At 50.5% G+C, this 25811-nt stretch overlaps 1 protein-coding gene across 3 annotated transcripts in view; it reads right to left on the reverse strand.

Annotated features, from left to right (window-relative positions):
- The window catches only part of OSBPL10 (oxysterol binding protein like 10), a 300684-nt gene that overhangs the window by 103117 nt on the left and 171756 nt on the right, over window positions 1-25811 (reverse strand). The window lies entirely within an intron of this gene.

The following is a 25811-nucleotide window of genomic DNA, read 5'->3' on the forward strand; positions in this document are numbered from 1 at the left end:
ATACTGCAAATAGGGATAGTTTGACTTCCTCCTTCCCAATTTGTATCTCTGTTTTCTTTTTCTTGCCTAATGGCTCTGGCTAAAACTTCCAGGACTCTAATAGCAGTGGTGAGAGTGGGCATCCCTGTCTGGTTCTGGATCTCAGTGGGAATGCTTCCAACTCTTCCCCATTCAATATGATGCTGGCTGTGGGTTTGTCATAAATTGCCTTGATTGTGTTGAGAAATGCTCCTTCTATACCCAATTCGCTTTGAGTTTTCATCATGAAAGGGTGCTGTATTTTATTAAGTGCTTTCTCTGCATCTATTGAAATGATATGATTTTGTTCTCAGTTTGTTAATGTATCATATTGATTGGCTGGCGCCGCGGCTCACTAGGCTAATCCTCCACCTTGTGGCGCCGGCACACCGGGTTCTATTCCCGGCTGGGGCGCCAGATTCTGTCCCGGTTGCCCCTCTTCCAGGCCAGCTCTCTGCTGTGGCCTGGGAGTGCAGTGGAGGATGGCCCAAGTGCTTGGGCCCTGCACCCCATGGGAGACCAGGAGAAGCACCTGGCTCCTGCCTTTGGATCAGCGTGGTGCGCCGGCCGCGGCGGCCATTGGAGGGTGAACCAACGGCAAAAGGAAGACCTTTCTCTCTGTCTCTCTCTCTCACTATCCACTCTGCCTGTCAAAAAAAAAAAAAATGTATCATATTGATTGACTTGTTTACATTGAACCATCTCTGCACACCAGGGATAAATCCCACTAAGTCCAGGTGAATGATCTTTCTGCTGTGTTGTGGGATTCAATTGGCCAGAATTTGGTTGAGAATTTTTGTGTCCATGTTCGTTAGAGAAACTGGTCTGTAGTTCTCTTTCTCTGTTGCATCTTTTCCAGGGTTAGGAATTAAAGTGATGTTGGCGTCATAGAAAGAATCTGGGAGAATTTCCTCCCTTTCAATTGTGTTGAATAACTTAAGAAGTAGAGTTAGCTCTTTAAATGTCTGGAGAATTCAGCAGTGAAGCCATCTGGTCTGGGCTTTTCTTTGTTGGGAGGGCTTTATTACTGATTCTATTTCCGTCTTGGCAAAGTGTCTGTCTAAATTTTCTATATCTTCTTGGCTCAATTTAGGAAGGTTGTACGTGTCCAGGAAGCTATCCATTACTTCTAGGTTTCCTAGTTTGTTGGCATACAGCTCTTTGTACTAATTTCTGATGATTCTTTTTATTTCTGTTGTGTCTGTTGTTACATTTCCTTTTTCATCTCTAATTTTATTGTTTTGGGGCTTCTCTCTCCTATTTTTGGTTAGTTGGGGCAATAGTTTGACAATTTTGTTCATTTTTTCAAAACACCAGCTCTTCATTTGTTGATTTTTTTTTTTTTTGACAGGCAGAGTGGACAGTGAGAGAGAGAGACAGAGAGAAAGGTCTTCCTTTACCATTGGTTCACCCTCCAATGGCTGCTGCAGCCAGCGTGCTACAGCCAGCGCACCGCGCTGATCCAAATCCAGGAGCCAGGTGCTTCCTCCTGGTCTCCCGTGGGGTGCAGGGCCCAAGCACTTGGGCCATCCTCCACTGCACTCCCGGGCCACAGCAGAGAGCTGGCCTGGAAGAGGGGCAACCGGGACAGAATCCAGCGCCCCAACCAGGACTAGAACCCAGTGTGCCAGCGCCGCAGGCGGAGGATTAGCCTATTGAGCCACAGCGCCAGCCCATTCATTGATTGTTTATATTGTCTTTTTGGTTTCAGTTTTGTTGATTTCTTCTCTAATTTTAATTATTTGTTTTCTCCTAGTTTGGGGTTTGGTTTGCTATTGTTTTCTAGATCCATGAGATGCATTGAAAGCTCATTTATTTGGTGCCTTTCCATTTTCTTGATGTAGGCACCAATTGATATAAACTTCCCTCTTAACACTGCTTTTGATACGTTGTACTGTCATCTTCATTTGTTTCCAGAAATTTGATTTCTCCTTTCCATTTCTTCTGTGACCCACTGTTCATTCAGGGCACGTTGTTCAGTCTCCATGTGTTTGCGTATGCTCTAGGGATTCCTGAGTTGCTGATTTCCAGCTTCGTTCCATTGTGGTCCGAAATGATGCATGGTTTGATTTGATTTTTTGAATTTGCTGAGACTTGTTTTGTGGCCTAGCAAGTGGTCAGTGCTAGAGCAGGTTCCAAGCACAGGTGAGAAGAATGTACTCTTCAACTGTAGGATGGAAATTTCCGTAGATCTGTGAGGTCCACTTGGTCTGTAGTGTTGTTTAACTCTGTTGTTTCCTTGTTGATTTTCTGTCTGGTTGATCTGTCCAAAGCAGGTAGAAATCCCTCATTACTATTGTATTTGTGTCTAAGTCTCTCTTTAAATCCCTTGATATTTCTTTTAAATAGCCAGGTGTCCTGTAGTTAGGTGCATATACGTTTGTAATAGTCACATCCTCCTGTTGAATTGATTCCTTAATCATTCCATAGTGCCCTTCGTTGTCTCTTAACAGTTTGTGTGTTAAAGTCTATTTTGTCTGATATTAGGATGGTGACATCAGCTCTTTTATTTCTGTTGGCATGAAATATCTTCCATCCTTTCACTTTAAGTCTGTATGCATCTTTGTTGGTGAAATGTGTTTTGTAGTCAAATAGATAGGTTTTGTTTTTTAATCCATTCAGCGAGTCTTTGTCTTTTAACTGAAGAATTAAGGCCATTTACATTTAAGGTGACTATTGATAAGTAAAGACTTTGCCCTGCCATTTTTCTCTAAATATTCCTGTTTTTTACTTTGGGTTTCCTTTGTACTTTTTATTGGGAGCCTCCTTCCTTTAGCTTCTTCCATAATGACGACCATGTTTCTGTGTTTCTGTGTATAGCACATCCTTAATCATCTTGTGCAGGGCTAGACAGGTGCCAACAAATTCTCAGTTTCTGTTTGTCATGGAAGATCTATTATTTCATCTTTGTTCATAAATGAGATCTTTGCAGGGTACAGGATTCTGGGTTGACAGTTTTTTCTTAAGACTTGGACTATATCTCGCCATTCCCTCCTAGCCTGTAGAGTTTCTGATGAGAAGTCTGCTGTGAGTCTAATTGGAGATCCTCTGAGAGTAATCTGGTGTTTCTCTCATGCACATTTTGGAATCTTTTGTGTTTTACTGTGGAGAGTTTGATTACAATGTGTCATGGTGAAGATCTTTTCTGGTCACGTCTATTGGGAGTTCTATTTGCCTCCTGTTCTTGGATGTCCCTTTCTTTCTCCAAAGCAGGGAAGTTTTCTGTTATTATTTTGCTAAAAAGACTTTCTAATCCTTTCTCTCTCTCCATGCCTTCAGGAACTCCTAGAACTCATGTGTTGGGTCATTTTATAGTATCTTATGGATTTCCAACAGTGTCTTTCAGTTTTCAAATTTCTTCTTGTTGTTGTGTTTGGTCTGACTGTATCACTTCCTGTGCTTTGTCTTCTAATTTGGATATTCTTTCTTCTGCTTCACCGATTCTGTTGTTAATTCTTCATTGTATTATTTGTTCTATTGAATTCTTCATTTCCAAGGTTTCATTATGATTTCTCTCAAGATCTCAATTTCGTGGGAGAAATTTTCTTTCATGTCCTGTATGGATTTCATTAGTTCACGCATTTGCTTCTGATTATTTCCATGTAATTCTGTGAGCAATTTTTTGAATTCCATTTCTGGCATTCCATCTCATCATCTTCCGAGTTCAGTATTGAGATGTTATTTTCTTTTGGGGGTATCTTGTTGTCTTCCTTATTCTTATTTTTGAATTGGTGCATTTGTGGAGACACTCATTGGTTTCTTCTTTGTCTCTTCACTGTGGTGGCTTTTATCTCTGGATTATGTCCAAGTGGATTAGTCTGCTTTCAGGAAATACCTGGAGGTGTGTGGTGGGAGTGGCCAAGGAGCTCTGGTCAGTGCTCCTGAGTGGAGGGTTGAAGGTGACACATTCAAGTTTTTTCTTTCTTTTTTTAATCAGAGGGAAGGTTTTTTTCTTATCTGTTGGCTTAGACTTAGCCGAGTTCCTCTACTCTAAGGAGACCAGTGCCTGTTTGCCAGCCCTAGTTAGTATATTATGCATCCACTTTGCCCCAAGAACCACACAAAGGATCCATGTGGTCCTCACTGTACACTGAGATTCCCCAGCAATGTCTCTTGCCAGGCAACCAGGGAGCCCTGATCCTGGGGAGCCTCCCACAGAGACCGCCCAATGTCCCAGCCACAACATGAGTCCTCTCACGCAGCCTCAGTGTTTGCACAGTCCTGGCACACAAGCCTCCCGCAGTCACGAGCACCCAGCCCCTGTCTGTCCTCCCCACCAGACTCAGAAGTCTCCGCTTGGCTCATTGCTGGCTGCAGACATGAGCTGGTGCAGCTGTGACGTACGTCCCAAGTGGCACCTGCTCTCTACTGGCTTGTTGCAGGACACCTTTGCAGGGTGGTTGGGGAGAGAGAAAACGTGGCCCCCTCTTTGATTTTTCTCCTCTAGTTTGGTGGGTACACTGTGCCCCCGGGACTCCAAGCTGGGTTCCCTCCAGGCTCTTCCTGCAGCTTTATCACCAGTGGCTTAGGCTGCTGCAGCCTGGTCTCTCCTTGCTCTCCAGTGCTGGTGGGGAGGCTCTTGGTGGGACCCCAAGTTGTGCACATCTTCACCCTCCACTGTGTTTTTCCATTTATGGATTTTCCTCTGCTGTTTTCTCCATAACTCTTCCCTAAGACTGCACTCTTGGGCCAGTGCTGTGGCTCACTTGGTTAATCCTCCACCTGTGGCACCAGCATCCCAAATGGGCGCTGGGTTCTAGTCCATTTCTCCTCTTCCAGTCCAGCTCTCTGCTGTGGCCCGGGAGTGCAGTGGAGGATGGCCCAAGTACTTGGGCCCTGCACCCATATGGGAGACCAGGAGGAAGCACCTGGCTCCTGCCTTCGGATTGGCGCAGCGTGCTGGCTGTAGTGGCCATTAGGGGAGTGAACTAACAGAAGGAAGATCTTTCTCTCTGTCTCTCACTGTCTCTCTATCTGTCAAATAAAAAGACTGCATTCTTTCCCTATATTTTTAACTCGTTATTTTTGGAGGGACAGCATTGTGGACACAGCAGGTTAAGCCACAGCTTGCAACATAAGCATCTCCTGTAAGCACTACTTTGAGTCCAGCTACTCCACTTCCGATCCACCTCCCTGCCTATGCACCTGGGAAAGCAGCAGTGATGGCCCAAGTACCTGGGTCCCTGCCACCCACATGGGAGATGTGGCTGTAGTTCCAGCCTCCTGGCTTTGGCATGGCCCAGACCTGGCTGTTGAAGCCATTTGGGGAAGTGAACCAGCAGATGGAAGATCTTTATCTCTCCTCTCCCTCTGTCACTCTGCCTTTCAAATACATAATGAAGCTTTGTTTAAAATATCTTAAAGACTGGAGCTATCAAATGAATACAAGTAAGTTCAAATCACCGAAGGCAAATCCGCAACACTGAGACTACAGACCTGCGCATGCATGCAGGAAACCCTGCGGCGGCTCTCTCTTTTTGCGTAATTATAGGCCTCTCTGATTGCTGAGGGAGAGACACTCATTCCCCACCATCTCCACTCGAAACAGGCCGCTTAACTCAACTCAATTATCTGAAAGTCCCGAGATGAACAGTGAGTGGAGCCATCTTCCCCCTCGCTGTTATTCATGCTCAGAAGATAGACTCCAAGACGCGTCCCTAATGCTTTCAAGGTATTGATTTGGATGTAGAAGAAAGCTCAAATACCTTTCTTTTTGGTAAATCATTCTCTGGGCAGTCTGTGTGCAGCAGATCCTATTGGGTTTCACAGCCCCGCCCATCACTTCACTTGCTAAATGCTGCTCACCAAGGATCCCTTTCTGCTGCCTTTAAGTGAGAGGCACCATTTTAAAAGCTGTTTAAAGCTTTTGGGAGGAGAAACTGGTTATGCATCATCTCCCCGCCTCCCGGCAGGGTTCACAGGCCATTGTTTGACACAGGGGGAGGGCCGTGAAGGAACAGGAAAACCTGCCCACAGCAGCACTACAGCAAGATGGGAGACCACAGATAAACAGGCGTAGGTACCAGCTCAGATGTGATGGGGACCCCGGAGAAAAGCTGGGCAGGGGGCGGGGCACAGGGGCTGGATTTAAACAGGTGGGTGATCCGGGAGGGCATTGTGAAGATGTCCTTGGAGCAAATACCTACGGGAAGTAAGAAGGTGTTCCAGGAAGAGGCGGCAGGAAGTGCAAAGGCCCTGGGGTAGCAGCAGACCTGACATGGACAACAGAGAGGCTGGTGGGGCTGTGACCAAGTTAGGAGAGAGGAGAGAGGCAGAGGAGAGGGAAGAGACAGGAAGGGCTCCCACGCGCAGGGCGTGCCTGACTGCAAGCTTTAGGTTTCGCTCTGTGCAAGAAAACTGTGCCCTGAAGCTCCTTCCTTTCAGGTGGGGTTTATTAACGGTCTTTTCCAATTTCCAAAACTCACCAACACTGAAAGAACAGAAAGCCACATGGCCACCACCCGAGTGCAACAATGTATCCGCCAACACTTTATTAACACATGGGCGAGCGCGTCTTTGGCAATTTTTCTCCAAACATTTGACAAGTTACAGCTACCTTGCCCCCTTCACCCCTGAACCTTAGCAAGCGCTTGCTTAAAGCCCACACACTCCACTACTCATGCACAGTGCTCCCCCAAAATGGCATCCCCCACGTAGAATTTGGTTGCTGTGGCACCGGGGACTTCAGCCCAAGGTCGTCCTCCATGCCTCCCCCACCTCGCTGACATCTGGCGAGCGCAGCCTGCGGGGGAACAGAAGGGCGCGTGTTCAGAGTCGGTCCCGGTGGAGCTGCCCTTGTCCAGTCTCTTGCTGTAAAGTGGGAGGTGGGGCTAAAGGGCGGACGAGACTGACTGCAGGCGCTCATCACTGTGTCCGCGTGTGTCTCACACACACTCAGCAGGAATAGCCATGCCCCACGGCAGACAGGCTCAGCGCCCCCGCCCCAGCGAGCAGCCACGGGCCAGGTACTGCCCTTACAAGTTAGGATTTAGGGGCCGGCGCTGTGGCACAGCAAGGAAAGCCGCCACGTGTAGTGTCACCACCCAACATGGCCACGGTTCTAGTCCCAGCTGCTGCTCTTCCGATCCAGCTCTCTGCTGTGGCCTGGGAAAGCAGCAGAAGATGGCCCAGGTCCTTGGGCCCCTGCACCCGTGTGGGAGACCCAGAAGAAGCTCCTGGCTTCGGGTTGGCACAGCTCTGGCCATTGCAGCCAATTGGGGAGTGAACCAGCAGATGGAAGACCTCTCTCTCTCTCTCTCTCTCTGTAGCTCTTTCAAATAAATAAAACTTTAAAAAGAAAAAAAGGGATTTGATTGAGGCTACAATTAGGCTTCAGTGCCATTTGTGGGTTGATGTAATCACACTGGTCCCTTCAGTCTTATGGAATGGATTTGAAAGGTAAGAAATTAATTTTTTTTATGTCCTTCAGGAACCAGCCATTTCAGCCCCATGAACCCTGTTGATCAACAAGACGATGCACCAAAGACAGGCCACCCGCCCCACATTCACTCAGACCGAATCCTTGCCCAGCGTTTTCCCAACAAACTGGCGATCTACGTGCTATCCAGGCAGCTCTACGAACAACTTCCAAAACAAAGATTTGTAAACAGCAAACAGCCTAAAGACCCCCAAACCGCTAAGTGATCAAATAAATGACAGGGAATTGGGAATTTCTAACTGAATATACAGTCTACATTAAAATACACATACAATATAAATGGAGATAAGTCAACGAAAAAGGCTGCTAGGAATTCTGTGTACCGTAAGTGTAGAAGTATGAGCAATATTCTGCAAGTTGCCAAAGAGGGGAAAATGTGCTCTTTCTTTTGAAATTCTCTCTCCTATTACGCATTACATTTGTTTACCCCCACACACAACTCGGGGGTAAACACTAAAGCTGTCAAAGGACCCATACACACCTTCATCTCAGCAACCGAAGCCTGGCCAGGTCCCACAAAGTCCTTCCAGATGTACAGGAATCCGAGGAGCTATCACACCGAGCTTTGGTCTGGAGCAGGCCGGCGGTCCCTGTGCGGTCTCCTGCAGGATCACCCTGGGGCGGGAATGGTTCCGCGCAACAGTGCGGGCACCACTCCGGATGCCTGCACCACAGACCCGAGCGCCGCTTCCAGTCCCGGCTGCTCCGATGCCAGCTCCCTGCTAACGCACACTCCGAGCGGCGGCAGATAAGGGCTCCGATCTGTGGGCCCCTGCCACCCACACGCGAGACCAAAGTGAGCTTCTGGCGCATGGCCTGCACCCGGCCCAGCCCTAGCTGTTGTGCGCATGCGGGGTGTGAACCAGCACATGCGCAATACCTATGTGTCTGCTTCTCTCTCCCTGTCCCTCCCTCTCTCTGCCTTTCAAATAAAATATTTTTTTTTAAATTAGCCACGATCATAGAAGACCGATTTTCCTCAATTCTCATTCAGCTTAGCCTTTTTCCTGGTTCCACCTGCAGCTAACAGGCACACGTGTTATTCTCAATCTTATTTTGCAAATTTGAAGATGCATGGGATGGAGACATTGGAAGAAGGACTGAAAATTAGATAATTAAAAAAGCATTTTGGTTTTTTTCTCTAACATTTAAGAAAGTAAAAAGAAAAAAACTAGTTTAAAAGCTTTACAGAATTATTAAAACCTTACATAGACATTATAAGAAATGTGGAAAATAAAGAAAAGCATGAAGAAAAAATAAAATTCACACATTAACCCAGAGAAAACCATCCTCATCTTGCTGTATTTCCTTCCAGTATTTTTTTTGTACAAATATTTAATGAAATGTTTTCAAACGTACTTTCATGTCTTATAAATTGTACAGCCTTGGGGGCTGGCACTGTGGCACAGCAAGTTAAGCCACTGCCTGCAATACCAGCATCCCAGAAAGGCACAGGTTCAAGTCCCAGCTGCTCCACTTCCCATCCGCAAGCCTGGGAAAGCAGCAGAAGGTGGGCCAAGTCCTCGGGCCCCTGGTCCCACGTGGGAGACCCGGAAGAAGCTCCTGGCTTCAGCCTGGCCCAGCCCCCAGCTGATGTGGTCATTTGGGAAGTAAACCAGCAGATAGAAGATGTCTCTTGCTCTCTTTCTGTAACTCTTTCAAAAACATAAATCTCTTTAAAAAAAAAAATAAAACTGTATAGCCTGAAAACGTCTCCCTGACAAGCACAGTGGACAGCCCCGGGGGTGGCTGGCCCCACCGAGGGGTCATTCTTCAGGCCTTCCTGAGCAGGCAGTGGGGAGGATGCTGGGCAGGCTTCGTGGGAAAAGAAATCAGGCTCTGACATCCCTCAGCACCTCTGCTCCTCCAGAGCCAGGCTGGAAGCGGCAGCTCTAGACTCTCCCTGGTGCAGCCTATCGGGCAGCCAGCGCTGATGCTACGCACTGTCTGGGAGGCAGGGACAGGGCTGGAACCAAGTAAGTGGCTGCGGAGGGGGAGCATGGGGGCGGGCAGGGGGGCCGGGAGCAGCACCAGAGGAGAGACGTGGCCACAGAAGGCCACCGAGAGCAAGGCGGGCCCGGGTGTGGCCAGAGGCAGGAGGCGCGGGTGCAGCGCTGGAGGAAGACACCAGGCCCCGGCTGCACCCAGAGAGCGCGGCCAGCAGACCCCGAGACCCTCTCCTCCCTACCAGGCTGGGGGTCCGAGAGGGGGCCTGGACAACGCACCCAATGTAACGAGGGGACCACTCCCTCGCGGCCTGACCGTTGGTGTCTAAGCTCGTCACCCTGAAGCGTCACCGATGGTTTGTTAAACTGCAATCGTGACGCGTTTTTACTAGAAATTTTTCACTTACTATGTTCTGAATACTTCATCACAATCTTAAATGTCTTAATAAAAACATGACCTTAAACCATAGTTCTGGTACCTTACCATATGAATATTCCTTACTTTATTTTTTTAAGATTTTTATTTATTTTATTTGAGAGTTAGATTTACAGAGAGAGGAAGAGACAGAGAGAGAGGTCTTCCATCCACTGGCTCACTCCCCAAATGGCCGCAATGGGCGGAGCTGCACCAATCCGAAGCCAGGAGCTTCCTCCAGGTCTCCCATGTGGGTGCAGGGGCCCAAGGACTTGAGCCATCTTCCACTGCTTTCCCAGGCCATAGCAGAGAGCTGGATTGGAAGTGGAGCAGCCAGGACTAGAACCGGTGCCCATATGGGATGCCAGCACCGCAGGCAGAGGATTAACCTACTGCGCCACAGCACTGGCCCCAATATTCCTTATTTTAGTTAAGGGAAAACTGGTGAGACAGAACTGCAAGCAAAACAAATACCAAAACAAAAATTACAAACTACTGGGACAGGCATTTAGTATAGCAGTTAAGACGCCCACATTCCAGGGCTGGCGCTGTGGCACAGTGGGTAAGGCCGCCGCCTGCAGTGCCAGCATCCCATTTAGGCGCCGGTTCGTGTCCCAGCTGCTCCACTTCTGATCCAGCTCTCTGCTATGGCCTGGGAAAGCACTAGAAGATGGCCCAAGTCCTTGGGCCCCTGCACCCATGTGGGAGACCCAGAGACCTGGCTCCTGGCTTCGGACTGGCCCAGCTCCGGCCATTATGGTGTGAACCAGCAGATGGAAGACCTCTCTCTCTCTGCCTCTCTAATTCTGCCTTTCAAATAAATAAATCTTTAAAAAATTAAAAAAAAAAAAAGATGCCCACATTCCATGTCGAAGTGCCTGGGTTTGAGTCCTAATCCACTCCTGATTGCAGCTTCCTGCCCATGTCCACCCAGGAGGCAGTGGGTATAGCTCAAGGGCTTGGGTCCCTGCCACCTCATGGAGACCTGGATTGAGTTCCCAGCTCCTGGCTTTGGTGTGGTCCAGCTCTGGCTATGGTGGGCATTTGGGGAGTGAACCAGTCGATGGGAAACCGTGGTCTGTGTCTCCACCTTTCCGATAAAGTAAACAACAAATCATCAAGAAACAGGAGACATCGCTCAGTCTCTCAAGTGATGACAGACATGCAAATCAGGAGAACAATTAGATGCTGTTTCTGTCTGCCCCGCAAGTTGACAGAAATGTTTAAGTGCAGGAACGCTCAGGGCTGGCAAGGATTCAGGGACGCAGGCAGTCATGCAGGCTGTGGGCCAAGGTGTAGGCCACTTGGCTGTACGCTGCCGACGTCTTTAAAAGACCATTTGTGTGTGGCAGTACTTGTGAATCCAGTGTGTGTTCAACAAGAGCCGTGTCCCCAGTCACCCCCGAATAATGAGGAGCTGCTCTCCGCACACACACAGAACACCCCGACACCTTCCATCCCACGTGTTAAGATCGACCACGTGCCGACGGGGATCAAGCGCAGAAGACGAAGAGGCCGTCTGATGGATCTCGGGGCACGCTCCTTGCCAACTACGGGCACAGATGTCCCCAGAACGCCCTAGGATCAAGACCAACGCCTCGGGTCAGATCCCACAGCCTGAATTTGATGATTCCAGAGCTCCACTCACCCACGGCACCAGGCGACCCTTGGCCACCAACTCAAAACTCTGCCCACCCACAGGATAGCACCCACACAGTGATTTCTCCTGGGTCTCAGGGCTCTGTCACTGGCAGAACGCCCCACTGCCTGGGTGCTAGAAGGCTGGACAGGGCCAAGGGCACACACACACTGGCTGGAACTCTCTAATGCAGTCCCCCAATTCTAAGCCATATAGCAGAGCCTCCTCTGGCTGGCTGGTTAAAGCAAACCGGGCATCTGGGACTCCTTAACAGCAGAACAGTCAGACACGGAGGGTTGGATGCGGGTCCACTAGCAGGATGAAGATAAGCGTGGGGGCAAAAATACCTGTGTGACCTCTTTGCAAAATGCAACGTCTTTACAGTAAAATATAGGCATCACTTTTAATGCCAGGACAGCCTGTCCTACAGATCTGGCTCTCATGCCGGGTGAAAAATCATCATTTAAAATCCATAGCCTCAGGTATGGGAAGTATGCGTGGCGGGGCTCGTTGGGGGTGGGGGGGCGGGGGGAGGAGCAAGCATCAACGTGGGGGCACATTCCCAGGCTGACAACCCCCATTCAGCAAAACCCATCTCAAGTCTGGTGGCCGAGTGTACAGAAAGGATTCAAGCGACGAAACTATGGAGGCACGGGCCGCAGGTTGACATCTGCTGGTAACCTAGCATCGTTTTTGTAATCAGCATTCACAGCAGGATGAATTAGGCCATACGCCCTGCAGCTGGCTCATTATCCTTAGCGTCTAATAGGCAGCATTCTTACAACCATAGCCTGGTGCGAACTTGAGTCCTTGCTGGCTCCTAAAGACAGCTCGCTCCCATTCCCTGGCGCCCCCCATAGGGCACAGCTGAAAGGCTCCTAATTACCTAGAAATGAGGGACAAACACAGCCGCTATGTGGAGGAGAGGCAGCCCTGGGCACTGTGGGCTTGCAATGCCCACCTTGGGGACCCAAGGGATGCTTCAGAGAGCAGCAGGGACGGACTTTGTCCCCGAGGATCCACGCCATTCAGACCTCCTGGAAGGTCAGCGTGAAGCAAGCATCTACCCCATTTGCCGAATGGCCCTGGAGCTCAGAGAGCACCTATCAGGCGATTTTGCCAATTGCACCTGCCCCACCCTCTCCACTTCATGATGCACTTGGCCGTGCTTCGGTCTCCTTCACATCCCGCCTCCTCCTCCAGTGGCCACGCCTCCTGCGAAGCTGCAGCCAGCCCAGCAAAGCCTGTCACTTTCATTTTCACTCTGCAGCCTCCCAGGGCTTCTCAGCCGCGCCCGGGCGTAAGCCCCCCACGGCAGAACTAGCGTATGCAGTGCGGGTAAATATAGGGAAAGCGGTCACTTCTTTGCTGACATCAGATATAATTTAAGCAGCAGGAAATGACTGGTATTCTGGATGCCAAGTGCTTCTTGCCCCAGGCTGGGAAACTAGGACACCATGTAGGCTGAAGGAGAGAGGATGACATACAAAAACCACGCTAAGAGACCCAGACCTAAGCCACAAATATCTGTTCACCCTCTCGAAACAAGATGAGCTCCCAGATAATGGTCTTCCCTCCTCTGGTGTTCTTAAAAACCATCTCTGAGGGCAGGAGCCCCCGCGTAGCAGCAGGTTAAGTCTCTGCTTGGGACATGCGCATCTCAGATCCGAGTGCCTGGGACCAAGTCCCAGCTCCACTTCCCGCCCAGCCCCCTGCTCCTGGGAGGGCAGCAGCAGACGGCCCAAGTACTTGAGCCCCTGACACCCACGTGGGAGACCCGGATGAAACTCCTGGCTTCAGCCTGGTCCAGCCCTGGCTGTTGCAACCATGTGGAGAGTGAACCAGTGGATGGAAGCTCTCTCTCAGGTCTTTCAGATAAGTAAATAAAGTTTTTTAAAAGCATCTCTACTTTACAAAATAACGGAATTATGAGGACTCTATACTTCCCCAGCGCAAAAGTGCCTGCAATTAAGTTCATACGCGTGACAAATAGTAGCGTGAGGAACACTAGAGAAAACCAACTTTTCCAAATACAAACAGGTCATGGGGACGGTGCTGTGGCGTAGTGGGTAAGGCCACTGCCTGCAGTGCCAGCATCCCATATGGGTGCCGGTTCGAGTCCCAGCTGCTCCACTTCTGATCCAGCTCTCTGCTGTGGCCTGGGAAAGCAGTGGAAGATGGCCCAAGTCCTTGGGCCCCTGAACCCGCATGGTAGACCCAGGGGAAGCTCCTGGCTCCAGATGGGCCCAGCTCCAGCCGTTGCAGCCAACTGGGGAGTGAACTAGCGGATGGAGGGCCTCTCTCTCTGCCTCTCCTCCTCTGTGTAACTCTGACTTTCGAATAAATAACTCTATAAATAAATACAAATAGGTCATGGATTTCATGCCCTCTACCCGCCAACCATTTCAGGGCCAGCACAAAGTCGAGCTGAGTGCCGGGAACAAAGTGAAGGGTTAACTAATCCTCAGCACGGGGGTCAAGCAATGACTTTTTTTTTTTTTTTTTTTTGACAGGCAGAGTAGACAGTGAGAGAGAGAGACAGAGAAAGGTCTTCCTTTGCCGTTGGTTCACCCTCCAATGGCTGCCGCGGCCGGCGTGCTGCGGCCGGCGCACCGCGCTGATCCGATTGCAGGAGCCAGGTGCTTCTCCTGGTCTCCCATGGGGTGCAGGGCCCAAGCACTTGGGCCATCCTCCACTGCACTCCCGGGCCACAGCAGAGAGCTGGCCTGGAAGAGGGGCAACCGGGACAGAATCCGGCTACCCGACCGGGACTAGAACCCGGTGTGCCAGCGCCGCAAGGTGGAGGATTAGCCTAGTGAGCCGCGGCGCTGGCCAAGCAATGACCTTAACGGCTGCTAGCCAACAGATCCGACATCACGACCTCACGCGAAAGTCTAACCTCCCCTTCCCCGGGCCCAGGAGGTAAGATGAAGCGGACTCAGGAGATATTTCCATTTCTCTTGTCTATAATCTGTCAACCCTGTCAAAGGCACACCTATTTTTTTCTGTACCCATAGAGACATGTTAAACACGCAATGTTCCTGTATGAATTCTGAGGCAAGTCATTCTTTACTGCTTCTACAACACAATGTACCAGAAAGACCAGCCAGGTGTGAGTCCCAGCAGTGCGAACACAGGTACACGCTAGGCACCCGCGCCTTCACCTGTAAAACGGGTAATTAGGGCGGGCATTCGGTGCAGAGGGCGAGATGCCGCTAAGAACACCTGCATCACCCATGGGAATGCCTGGGTTTTAGCCCTGGATTTTTTTTTTTTTTTAACAGGCAGAGTTAGACAGTGAGAGACACAGAGAGAAAGGTCTTCCTTCTGTTGGTTCACCCCCAAAATGGCCGCCACGGCCGGCGCACTGCACCAATCCGAAGGCAGGAGCCAGGTGCTTCCTCCTGGTTTCCCATGCGGGTACAGGGCCCAAGCACTTGGGCCATCCTTCACTGCGCTCCCGGGCCACAGCAGAGAGCTGGACTGGAAGAGGAGCAACCAGGACAGAATCCAGTGGCCCGACCGGGACTAGAACCCAGGGTGCCGGCGCCGCAGGCGGAGGATTAGCCTAGTAAGCCGTGGCGCCGGCCCAAGCCCCGGATTTCTAGTCTCCATTCCAGCTTCCTGCAGACGCACGCCCTGGGAGGCAGCAGGCGATGGCTCAGGTACCAGGATCGCTGCCACCCACTTGAGAGACCCACACTGAGTTCCAGGCTCCTGGCTTCACCATCCCGACTCGCGGCTGCAAGCATTTGGATTGAGCGGATGGAAGACCTCACTCTGCCTGTCTCTGTATCTGTATTTCCAATGAGTATGTTTCAGATGGGGGTTTTGCACTGGGTGGTAAATGACAGGCAGCCGTAGTTCTTTCTAGCGCTTTCAACCTAGAACTCATACTTTGTAGTTTGCTAACTGCAACAACAATGACCACTTTCACACCAACTCTCCCAAAGTCCCAGCACAAGCCCAAGCAGCTTCCTGGAGGCTGTCGGAATTAATCCACCAACAGACAAAGGCCACCCACTGCCACTGAGCACAGGAAATGTGGCTACTCCCACCTCAGGTATACGCATCCTTGCAGAATACACAGCAAGCCTCTAGACTATGGAAAAGAAAATGCAAAATATCACATAATCTTTAATACTGGTCATATGTTAAAATTATATTATTTTGGATATGCTGGGTTAAAATATATTATTACAACTAACTTTAGGGGCCAGAGTTGTGGCACAGCGGGTAAAGCCACTGCCTACAGTGTCAGCATCCCATATGGATGCTGGTTCATGAACCGGCTGCTCCACTTCCAGTCCAGCTCTCTGCTGTGGCCTGGGAAAGCAGTAGAAGATGGCCCAAGTCCTTGGGCCCCTGCACCTGCATGGGAGACCTGGAAGAAGCTCGTGGCTTCAGATCAGCTTAACTCTGGCCATTGCAGTCATCTGGGGAGTGAACCAGTGGATAGAAGACCTCTCTCTCTCTCTCTCTCTGCCTCTCTGTAACTCTTTCAAGTAAAAATAAATAAATCTTTAAAAAAAATACCAGCATTCCCACATTGGAGTACCCAGGTTCGATTCCCAACTCCTGCTCCCGACTCCAACTTCCCGCTAATGCAGACCCTGGGAGGCAGCACCGATGGTCAAGTAACTGGGCCCCGGCCACTCTCATGGGAGTCCCTGACTTCGGGCTGCCACCCTGGCCAGCCCAGCCATGATAGGCATGTGTGCAGTGAAGCAGTGGATGAAGGCTTCTGCTTTTCAAAAATAAGATTGACAAAAATTAAAAACTGTGGTAGGAAAACATGAGATCCAACATCGTAACAACCGTGAATACCGGGTACACACATTGTGGACGACAGTGCGACTCTATGCAGACCTCTATAGCTTATTCATCTTGCTTGACAAACACTTTTTATTAGTGACTTCATCTTGCCATCCGCAGAAGGTGTATCTTTTAAATGCCCTCTGCCTGTGTCCTGTAGGCCAAACCAGGGGTAAAAGAGCACAAAATTTTGAGCAGCAAGCAACCACAGGGACTGCCCAACTGCTCAGATCTCTCACGGATGGTACAGGTCTGGGTACCGTGTCCTCACAGCCCAGACCACAGACGTTTCTCAACTGAACTGGAGTGGCTTCCACAGTCTCTGCTATCCTTTCCCAAGTGAGGCCCTCAGTATTGTTCAAGTCAGTAATCAGGCATGGCTGGGGGCCACAAGGAAGCAGCAGTATTTACATCAGTTACCCCTGGGTAGCTACAGGGGACTCATTCCAGAAACCCCTTGGAATATCAAAATCCAAGGACTCTCAAGTTTCATTTATGCAGTAGCATAGCAGAAAAGTATCCCCAAAAAGCTCACCAAGAAAAATGAAAGGGGCTGGCTCCGGGCATAGCGGGTAAAGCCACTGCCTGCAGTGCCAGCATCCCGTATGGGCACTGGTTCAAGTCCCAGCTGTTTCACTTCTGGCCCAGCTCTCAGCTATGGCCTGGGAAAGCAGCAGAAGACGGCCCAAGTGCTTGGGCCCCTGCATCCATGTGGGAAGACCTGGAGGAAGCTCCTGGCTCCTGGCTTCAGACTGGCACAGTTCCAGCCATTGCAGCAGACGGAAGACCTCTCTCTTTTTGCTTTTCCTTCTCTAACTCTGACTTTCATATAGATAAATAAATCTTTAAAAAAAAAGAATAAAAAGGTAAGCTTACTTTGGTGCAAAAAAACTTTTATCTTTTTTCACAATTTGCATTTACTGTAACTTTTTGAAGACCTTTCATATTTGTATATAAGACCTGCACATCCTGCAGGATAATTTAAATCATCTCTTTCATTCGACATGCCTACGGCATTGCAAATGCTACTGCAATAGCTGTTACACCGTATCAGGAATCAACAAGAAAACAAGTCTCTGAGTTCATTACAGGCACACTTTCTTTTGCCTGAACGTTTTCAGTCCATGTTGGGTTTAACTCATGGGTGCAGCACCCACAGATGCAGGGGGATGACGGCATTGCACGGTCTCTGATCACACCCAGCAACATGGAAGTCCACTCATCTAAGCAGGTTGCTGGGCCCACTGTGGACACCAGCCTGCCGTCAGGTGGACGGCCCACCCGGTACAGCCAGCACTTCTGCCCCACCTGGGCATGAAGGGAAACAGAATGTGGCCTGCAGACTGCAAATTACTGCTGAATCAGCAACCTTAGCGGGTGTTCTAGCCCATCCTTTGTACCACCGTTTTCACAGAAAGTAAACGAGTAGGTAAAACATCCCTGCTTACAGCAATAAACCATCATCATCAAGCCACCCAACACGACAGCAAGGAAAGACCTTCAGTGAACCATACGTGGGGGTCAAGTTCAAATTCATAGCCACACCGTGAAATTTAATAGGCTGTATACAAACTTACAGCACGTATTTCAATTTTATTTTGAAAAGGAAAACATGCCGAGAACCTGCAAAGGAGCCATGTAAGGTTTGTGAGTTTCCAATAGAAAACCGCTGATAGCCAGGAAACCCACAGGGACACAATCCCAGGACCTAAACCCACAGGGACACAATCCCAGGACCTAAACCTACAGACCTTGTCTGAGTCTCACCAGCTGTCTCACTACTCTCTTCTGGTACAGGATCCAAAGCAGGATCTGGGGTTGCATCTCCCTAGCAAGCCTTCTCCCTTCATCTCCTCCATCGGGGACGCTCCCGGAGAACCCAGGCCAGTCATTTCCGAGACGTGCCTAGAATTTTCTAGACTGAGGTTATACATCCTTTTAGCAAGGATTCCCCAGAGAAGATGCTGTGTCTTCGATGCAGCACATCTGCTGGTGCATCTGGCCATGTTTCGGCACTGCTGGTGCTGCTGGCCTCGATCGCCTGCTTACAGGGTGTCCACTGGGCTTCTCCGCTGTAAAGAGCTGTGTTCTCTTAGCGATAACTGAGCACCCTACAGGGAGGTCATTTGAGACTGTGCAGACATCCGGTTTCTCATGATTCTTCCACCAGCGGCTCTGACCTACAACAGTCTTTACTGTGGTGTTTGCCCCACGGTCATCTCCCACTTCCCTCCTTCCTTCCACGTTTCTTAACTGGAAGTCTCCCGTAAGGAAGAGCCGTCCCCTTTCTCCCTACAGCCCATTTTGTTGTCTATGCAGTTGAATCATGCCTATCTATTTGAATCTAAGGCTTAGAGCCAATTCTATCAACATCATGGGTTACAAATCCCGATGTTAACTCTCTGGTATTATCTCCATTTTTCAGAGTAGGGAATGAAAGCAGAGAGAGGTTAAAAACCCCACCTGGGCTCGCTGAGCTGGTCAGTGGCAGAGATGCAAAGCCAGCCCCGCTGACTCACAGGGTCCTTCATTAGCAAACGAGTTCCACTGGGTGAAACAAAGTGACGTCATCGCCAATCAGCAAAGCCGCAGAATGTGATCCACTTAGAAGAGAAGCACACGGCACCAGCACCTGCTCTCGCTGAAACACAGAATGGCTTCCTCCAAAACTGCCTGCCTTCGGGTTTGCAGGCAACCCTACAGGCCCAGCCCCTTCCCCCACGGCGGACTCAACGCGAGGGCGCCTACCGAGGGCACTTCCTGCCGGCAAAGCGCTGGCCGCCAAGACCAAGGCGCAGCAACGTGAGTAATGTCAAGGAGGCCGAGAACATTCACCTTTGTCAGACGTCACTGGACTTCACTTGTCCAGCTACAGAATCTGCTTTGGTCTGCAATCTATGCAGGCCTTTTCAAGGATCATGCCTACTACTGTGTCTCCGCACAGCAGAAATGATTCAGATTTTAATTCAAACAAACAGCATGACCTCCAAGGGAAAAATCTTACATGTTTGCCTATCATACCTGACTTTGCTTCTTGTTCTCAACATTATGGACGAAATCCTTAGTAATTATATTACTAACTTAGAAGGTATTCAGGGTCTGATGTATCACTCTCAGCTTCAAGACGAATCTCCCACCCACACTTCAAACGAATTGGCACGGGCTTCGTTTCTCCAAAAATGAACTATTTGGAGAGTAGGGGTTCAGTCTCGCAATGAAGGTGTCCACGTCCCACAGCACAGCGCCTACCCAAATTGCAGCTCCTGCCTCCAGCTTCCCAGCGCAGTCTCTGGGAGGCCACAGCTGATGGCTCCAATGTTGGGGTCCCACCCACCCACCAGCAGTCACAGGTTGAGTTTCTGGTTCCTAGCTCTACCCTTGGGGCTCACCCCAGCCATGGCAGGCATCTGGGAAGAGAGCTAGCACACAGGGTCTCCCTGTCTCTCTTTGCCTTTCTCTCTCTCAAATAAATAAAATTTCCCTAAGATGCTATGATTCCATATTCCATTCTATGGATTCTCAAAATCCACTTTTAAAAAGGAAATAAAAACTACTACCATGCAAGTTGTTTCCTACAAGGCATTCCACACCCCTTGGTTAGGAGGGGTCTACATTCCCAACCTGCCAAGACATGGTGCACCTCCTCTCCCTGCCCTGCATTCCTGTCACTTTATTTACACAGTGGCCCAGTTTATTTTTATCAGAAAGGCAGAGTGAAAGAGAAAGAGAGAGGCCTTCCATCTGCAGGTTCACTCCCCATATGGCTGCAACGGCAGGGGCCAGGCCAAGGCCAGGCCAAAACCAGCCGAGTGGAACTCCATCCAGGTCTCCCACGTGGGTGGCAAGGGACTAAGTACCTGGGCCATCATCTGCTTTTTTTCCAGGTGCGTTAGAGGGAGCTGGATTGGAAGCGGAGCAGCCAGGACTTGAACCGGCGCTCACGTGGAATGCTGGCATTGCAAGTAGCAGCTTAACCTGCTGTGCCACAGCGCCAGCCCCCAGAGTGCTTCGTGTGGAAGGCAACTCCCATCACGAGCTGAAGGCTGGCTAGTTTACGCACTCTCTCGCCTCTGCTCAGCTATGCGGTCACGCACAGTGCTGGCTACACACTTGCAAGCACTAATGAGCGGGTGTTCTCTCCCTCTAACAAATCAAGCCTCCCTGCACGTAGAGCTAAGACATCAAGAGCGAGAACCCATGTGGACACACGCAGGCGACCCGCCTGTGGTCTGGCCTCAGCCTGACAGCTTGGCCACTGCACAGCTCTGCCTGCATCATGCAACCAAGTCCCCACGGCCCCTCCCAGAGCCCCAGCAGGAGGGGGTCAGCTCTTCCCCAAGGGGGTCACGAGCCTCGAGACAGGAGAGGATGGGCAGCCTTTCCTACGCGCACTCTCGCCTTTCTCCAGGAACCCTCCAGTGAGCTTCTCACTACGTGCGTTGCCGGCTGAAGACGCCCAGGTGCCCTTTGTGTACAAGGCGCCAAGCACCTTGCCCGGGGCCACACACCTGATGGCCGACACATCCAGGGACTGAGCCCTGGAGGTCTGGCTACAGACCATGAGCGCGTGGCCACCACACATCCTGCCAAGGCCCCTGGCTTCCCTCCCTTGCCTGTCCCCGGAGCCCCTGCTCCAAGTCTCACTTTGCAAGGAGCTAGGGCTGGACGTGTGACCAATTCACCCATTTGCCCTCAAGAAATTTCTAAGTTCACATGGAAGGCCATCCTCCCTACATCACCTTCCAAAAACCTCTCCCCCCTAAAATCTGAAGTGAACTCGAGTGTGTGAGTTAAAGCAATGCTGGATAACAGGGAGTAAAACAAATTGCAGGGGCCAGCGCTGTGGCATAGTGGATACAGCCATTGCCTGCAGTGCTGGCATCCCATATGGGTGCCAATTCAAGACCCAGCTGCTCTACTTGTGATCCAGCTCTCTGCTGTGGCCTGGGAAAGCAGTGGAAGATGGCCCAAGTGCTTGGGCTCCTGCATTCGCGTGGGAGATCCAGAAGCAGCTCCTGGCTCCAAATCAGTGCAGCTCTGGCCATTGCGGCCAACTGGGGAGTGAACCAGTGGATGGAAGACCTCTCTCTCTTCTCTTCTCTCTGCCTCTCCTTTTCTGTGTAACTCTTTCAAATAAATAAATCTTTCAAAAAATTCCAAAAGGCATTCACTCCCCGAATAAACACATTAAGCAGCTGCTAATAATAACTCTGTGGTGGCAGAGCCAGACCTAGTCTCTCCTTTCTATAAGTTCTGCATTCCAGTGTGGGACACAGGTGACCAGTAAATATAACACAACCCCGTGGCCGTCCACCACGGAGCACGAAAGACTAGGTGCTTTAAGAAAAGAAACCAGGGGGCGCTGCGGTGTGGCAGGTTGGGCTGCTACTTCCAACCCAGCTCCCTGCTGGAGAGCTGGGGAAGGCAGTGGAGGACGGCCCAAGTGCTTGGGCCCTGCACCCGCACGGGAGACCTGGATGAAGCTCCTGGCTTTGGCCCAGCTTAGCTTTAGCAGTTGTGGCCATCTGGGGAGTGGACCAGCAGATGGAAGATCTCTCTCTCTCTCCCTCTAACTCTTTTAAACAAATAAATCTTTAAAAGAAAAGAAAAAAGAAACCAAGGCCAGGGGACACACAGTGATGGGGCAGGATGCCACTTTACCAAGAATAACCAGGGAAGCCTTGCCTGAGGCGGCACCGGACAGAGGCTGCAACAAGTGGGCAGGTGAGGACCGTGACAGACACGTGGGCGCACAGCGAGTGCAAAGTCCCTGACACGGGAGTGGGGGGACTGCCTGGTACAGTATAGGCAGGGCAGGAGGTCAGTGCTGGAATCCAGGCTGCAGAGGGCCGGGTCGGGGGAAGGAGGCATCTGGAGATTGAGGTCAGAGACCCTGGGACCTGCAGGCTGTGGGTGGGATGTGGGATTCCAGCGTCCGTTCAGTGGAAACCCACAGAGCTTTTCACCACCAATGGGGTCTGCCTGGCATGTCAGAGGATGCAGGGTGGGGGCCGACGGCTGAGGCAGGGACAGTGCATGGTAAGGGATAAGCAGAATCAACAGAGCAATGGTGGCGGAGGCAGTAAGACACGGTTTGGCTGGCTTTGGAAACAAACGCCCATAGAAAAGTGAGAGGCAGTGAGGAATACATAAGCAACAGGAAGTTACGAGGCCATGTCGTGGCCCAGCGTGCTAAGCCACTGCTTGCCAACTCCAGCATCCCACGTCAGAGCACCAGTTCGAGTCCCGGCTGTTCCACTCCCGATCCAGCTCCCTGCCAACGCACCTGGGAAAGCAGAGGATGGCCCACGTGCTTGGGCGCCCGCACCCACATGGGAGACCCAGACTGAACTCTGGATTCCTGACTCTGGCCTGGCCCGGCTCCCCAGCTGTTGACATCGAAGGTTTCACTGGGTCTGTCTCTCTGGCTTTCAAATAAATAATTTTTTAAAAAAAGGTTTATTTGTTTGAAAGTCAGAGTTACACAGAGATGGAAAGGCAGAGAGAGGTCTTCCATCCACTGGTTCACTCCCCAGATAGCCGCAACAGCCGGAGCCAAGCCGATCCAAAGCCAGGAACCAGGAGCTTCTGGTTCTCCCACATGGGTGCAGGGGCCCAAGGACTTGAGCCATCTTTTGCTGCTCTCCCAGGCCATAGCAGAGAACTGGATTGGAAGTGGAACAGCCAGGACTCAAAGCGGCACCCATATGGGTTGCCGGCACTGCAGGCGATGGCTTTACCCACTACACCACAGTGCTGGCCCCTCAATTTCTTAAAAATGAGAAATTACTGGGGCTGGCACCGTGGCACAGTAGGTTAATCCTCCACCTGTGGCACCAACATCCCATATGGGCACCAGTTCTCTTCCTGGCTGCTCCTCTTCTGATCCAGCTCCCTGCCAATGCACCTGGGAAAGCAGCAGAAGATGGCCCAAGTCTTAGGCCCCTGCACCCACATGGGAGACCTGGAAGAAGCTCCTGGCTCCTGGCTTTGGATTGGCTCAGCTCCAGCCATTGCGGCCATTTGGGGAGTGAACCAGTGGATGGAAGACCTTTCTCTCTGTCCCTCCCTCTGTAACTCTCTCTCTCGAATAAATAAAAAATAAAAAGGAAATTACTGAAGAGTTTGAACACAGTCACTGGGCCATGCTATGAGGATGTATCATGACCTCTCTTCTGTAGAGGGAACAGAAATTGGGGGGAGTTTACCGAGCACAAAGAAGGTAACACCACGCACATTTCCACTCTTATTCTGTCACCCGAGTGACAAGCTCGATGACTGAGTCTCCCCCAAGCTGACACCTGGGAGACCCCGGGAGAAAGAGTACAAGATTCCTTGTACTTCCCCAAGAGGGAAGTCACGCCTACTCTCCCCTCCTCCACCCAGCGGGCTTGACATGGAAGGGGAAGGGGTGATGGACAGATGTTTCACCCAAACGCTACCCTGACCAGGCCTGGGCCCACAAGGAGAGCTGGTGGCCAGGAGAGGCTGCCAGGGAAGCCGAGACCCTGTCAGGTGTCAAGTTCAGAGGCTGTCATCCCACAGTACACCCGGTTGCCTTGGCAACAGCATCTCTAGCAATGGTGATAAATTACCTTGCTGCCTAACAAATTCAGACCATTTCTTAAATCCATGTCCTGGAAATAATAGGAGGACAAGCAAACACCAAGCAGGGGACTGAGAGGACAACCAGTTCCTAGGTTTGCCCCGAGTCCCCGGGGCTGGGGAAGGAGCAGCTCATGTGGCCAAAACCACAAACAAAACAGAAAGGAACAACGTAGAGTAAGAAAGCGACACTTGGCAGGAACTCTGCGTATCTTCCCAAGCTTTCCAACTAATTCATCACCTCGCTCTGCATCCCGCCCCGTGCACCCAGCACGCGCTCGTCATTGGATCTACGTCCTGTCGTCCTGTCGGTTCCACTAGACGTCAGCCCTCCTGGCCGCAGGGGCTTCAATTCTCTCCATTTCCCACTGGGTCCCCACAGGTGGACTCCTGCCCGGACCATGTGCAGGCCTGCAGTAATATTTACCAAACGAACCATCCGACAGATTCCTGCAAACTCTGTCAAGCAACACACACAGGGAGACATCAGAGTTGCCAGAAAACGGAGCTAAGTTGATTTGTGTGAAGACTTTTGAAATCCATGCCTGACTTAAAGCACTTTCTAGGAGCTTTTTGAAATATCCTATCAACATACATATACGTAAGTATCATTTCATACTTGACAGGAAGACTAAGTATTTTCAGGGGAAAGCATTTAGCCTAGCAGTGGACATACCCACGTCCCACACAAGTACCTCGTCTGCTTCCCTGCTGTGGCTCCCGACTCCAGCTTTTCCTCCACCCCAGGGCCTGGGAAGCAACAATGAGGGCTCCCAGCACTGGGTTTCTGTCACCCACAAAGGAGACCTGGCTTGAGTCCTGGGCTTCGGCCCCAGCCCCAGCCCCAGGCATCGCAGGGGTTCAGGGAGTAAGCCAACAGATGGGGCTCGCTGTCCCTCCTGTCCGTCTCTCTGCCTCTCAAATGTTTTAAAAATTAAAAAATCAATTTTGAGGGCCAGTGCTGTAGCACAGTGGGTAAAACCACCACCTGCAGTGCCAGCATCCCATATGGACACTGGTTCAAGTCCCGGCTACTCCACTTCTGATCCAGCTCCCTGCTATGGCCTGGGAAAGCAGTGGAAGATGACCCAGGCGCTTGGGCCCCTGTACCCACATGAGAGACCTGGAAGAAGCTCCTGGCTTTGGATCAGCCCAGCTCTGGCCGTTGTGGCCATTTGGGGAGTGAACCAGCGGGTAGAAAATGTTTCTCCATCTCTCCCTCTGTAACTCCACCTCTCAAATAAATATAATCTTAAATCAGTTTTTTAAAAAATAATTTTCTGCCAGAAATACGACCAAGACAAGAATGATCATAACCAGCACCACTATTTAATGTTACTTTGAACATTATGGCCAACACAATCAGAAGAAATCTGACATAAAACAAGTGAGGGGGCAAAATGGTCACTTTGCAACAGGTAAGATTATGTACCTCAAAAACCCAATGGAATAGGGAGAGGAACTACAGCCAACAGTAACAGACCATATTTGATTTGGGGGAAAAGTCAACCTACTGAAAACAGTCTATGTACAAGTCACACAATTAGGTGGGAGCTATAAGGGAGCAAATCCCACCTGCACCAGCATCAAAAGGCTACAATACTTAGCAACTGCAAGAAATATGCAGGATCCATAAGCCAGAAAATGATCCAGAGGGTACACAAAAGAACCCTGGAGTTGAGAGACGCATAATCTCACCTAGATGCGTCATCTGTCTACAGACAGACATGGACCCTCGAGAGCTGGTCTCCCACGCACCTGTTCACAATGCGAAAATCCGCTGTTTAAGGAAAGCCGGTTAACAGGGCAGCCACCCCTGAACAAAAGTGACAGCCAATCCCACGTGACCCGGTTATTACAGCTGACAGCTAACACCCTGGGAGGTGCCTCTCCCCACAGCCTGAACTTTGGTTCTGAACTCTCGTCATCCATATA

The sequence above is a fragment of the Oryctolagus cuniculus genome, chromosome 4, assembly GCF_964237555.1.
Source record: "Oryctolagus cuniculus chromosome 4, mOryCun1.1, whole genome shotgun sequence".
NCBI classification, from domain to species: Eukaryota; Metazoa; Chordata; class Mammalia; order Lagomorpha; family Leporidae; genus Oryctolagus; species Oryctolagus cuniculus.